This window comes from Dipodomys spectabilis, unplaced genomic scaffold (genome assembly GCF_019054845.1).
Source record: "Dipodomys spectabilis isolate Male_0828 unplaced genomic scaffold, ASM1905484v1 ptg000436l, whole genome shotgun sequence".
Taxonomy (NCBI): domain Eukaryota; kingdom Metazoa; phylum Chordata; class Mammalia; order Rodentia; family Heteromyidae; genus Dipodomys; species Dipodomys spectabilis.
The window spans coordinates 9,347,221-9,350,184 of record NW_024871113.1 but is presented as its reverse complement, the minus strand read 5'-3'; positions in this window follow the sequence as shown (position 1 = coordinate 9,350,184).

Here is a 2,964-nt window from a genome sequence, read left to right as displayed (position 1 = left end):
AAACACAGTGGTTAAGAGTCAAAATAAGTAATCATTAGAACCAGATACAGAACTTTCTAAATCTCAGATACAGAACTTTCTAAATTATTGGATAAGGAATTTTTAAATAACTATGATAAATATGCTAAGACATCTAATAGAAAAAGTGGACAGCATAGAAGAACAAATGAGTAAAGAAAACAGAGATGGAAACCTAAGAAAAAATGTTCTAGAAATCAAAAACCATTGTAACAAAAAATAGTCCTTAACCCAGTGATGCTGAAACTAAAATCAGCATACCAGCAGTTGAAGGCTAATACTCAACAAAAATTGGTAGAAAGAAGTCATTTAAATCCCAGAAATCTTGAGAAGATGGATGGGTTCAACCACAAAGCTGGCTTGGGGGACTCATGGAGTCAAAAGGCTCTTATAAGAGAGTAAAGAGGGAGGAGTTCATGTTTTAATCCTAGCTGCTAAAGAGGCTGAAATCTGTGGACGGAAGTTTAATGCCAGTTGTAGAGGAAAGTCAGTGAGACTCTTATCTCCAATTAACCAGCAAAAAGCCAGAAGTTGATTTTTCACTCCTGATACCACTCCAATGTTGATCAGGAAAGCCAAAAGTGTGAAGCCCTGAGTTCAAGCACACCAGTGCTAGTAGTAAAGACTAAGTGCTGCTCTCAAGTGATCAGATGTTCTGGGTTCTGTAAATCTAAAGATGAATTAAGAAGTTAACATCTTTATTATTAAGATAGGACTTTCTTTAGAATCTCAAGAGCTTGGCAAAAGGGCAGAATATAAACCTTGTAGAAGCATAACCCTTGCAGAAGGGTAAAGGAAGAGGAAGCGAAGGTCAGCCTGTTACAAGTTCAAAATACTTTCTGCAGATCTTTAGCCTGCCTTAGCTATCTCAAAGTCAATATGGTTCAGAAAGAAAATGAAATGAAGACTGATAGCTCATTTAAAAATATAACTCAAGCTATGATCCTAAGGTTTTAGGTAAACTGTGCCAAGTTTGTTCTTCTCATGAAAGACATGATTAGCCTTTAGAAGTACTCTGTGCATCCTCTCTCAAACACTAGGATTCCCAAGGAAAGAAGTGCCAAAACAGTTCTTCAGGCAAGATATCCCTGAATTAGAATGAGAGTGGAAGGGGAAAACACAGGTGTGGTTTATAGTTGACAAGTTAAGAAACACATTTTTAGTTTATAATTAAGATTCTGTCCCAGAAACATCAGTGGGTTGTTTTTTCACCTTGAAAAGATGATATTCCACAGATGAATTGTCATAAGGGAGAATTGAAAAGCATCCAAACAGAAATTGCTTACAAATGGTTGAAATCCCTACTTAATCTCCTAAACAGATTTTAAAGAATCAATGTCTTAGCTCTTTTCCACAGCTGTTCTGAAAAGTCTCACTACTTATCGTGCTCTGTCATACAGAACTGAATATGTCACCTCCTAAGAGAAGGTGAGAATTTAGGTGATGTAAGTCAAAAAGAAAGTTGTATATAAACTACTCGTTGCTTATTTGCAAGAACATATGGCTATTCTTCAGTTACACTGGGCAGCTTACGTTCATTTGTTTGGTTAGTACCCTTGCCAAACTGATATATTAAATGGAAATCTTTCATGCAATCTCCCTAAATGCACCTTTGAGAGATAATTATGTCATGAGGACAGAGCCCTTGTAAGTGCCCTTATATGAAAAGGGGGAGGGGCACTAGAGAACTCGCTCATCTCTCCTATCCTGGAAGGTTATGAGAAGATAGTGGTCCATGAATCTGGAAATACTGAATCTGCCAATGCCATGATCTTGAACTTTCTACCCTCCAAAAACAATAAGAAATTTCTGTTGTTTTTAAATCACTCTATGATATTTTCTTCAGCACTCTACTACACTAAGACAACTATTAAGGTTTATTTTGAAAAACAACATGTTGAAATAATGAATCCCTGTACGTGAAGAATCCTGTGGCTCTTCACTCATTACTTCCCATAAGATGAAGAACCCCATACTAAGTATAGTATGTTCAATCACTAATTTTTAGGTGCCAGAATAGCTGGGTTTAAAAATACCTAGGAAACTCATAGAACACTGAAATATTGTTCTGGGAATATCCCTGAAGGAATTTTCAGAAGAATACATTAACACATGAGATGATAGACTCAGTGAGGAGGACAAAAGGAAGCATCCAATTAACCAGGATTCTACAGAGAAGTGAAAAGCTGAGACAAAGTACAATCTCTCTTGCTTTCTCTCTTCCTCCTTCTTCCTTTCCCCCTCAGCTTCTTCTGTTACCTTTGAACTCTTCAGCCACTGGACTCAAAATTACACTGGAAGCTCTGGGATCTCAGATCTTTGGCCTCAGACAGAACATTACACCATCTATTTCCTTGGTTGTAAGGCTTTCAGACTGAGACAGAGGAACACTACCAATGTCCAGAGACTCTGGCTGACTCTGATGTGGGACTTCTCAACTTCCATGTTGACTGAGCTAATTTCCCTAGTATATCTATCTATGTATATGCCTTTCTGCATGTTACTGGCTGTGCTTCTCTAGAAAACTGACGAATATACCAAAAGAAACCTGATGGATATTGGAATACCTGAAGGTGAGGGGAAATGCCAGAGTCAAGCAGGAATGGGGAACCTTTTTCATGCCAAGAAACTTTTATTTGTAAGATCACTCCACTATACAAAAGTAACGATTACAGGCAGATAGACTGCTGGCAACCCATAATGCTAGCAGTCCATTAAAAATCATTGCATATGTGTCTTGCCATGAACCAAATGATTTCAAAAGCCCTATGAGGCCCTCTCGCCTGATGTTCACCATGCCTGCAAGAAATAAATCTTCTGGGATCACTTTGTCATCTCAATGTTTTCTACTCTTCCCTGCAATGATTCCTATTCTCCCCTAATCTCATTTCCATGAACTGTCAAACCTAACCCTTTTACTCCAAATTCTTTCCTTTCTTTCTCCCA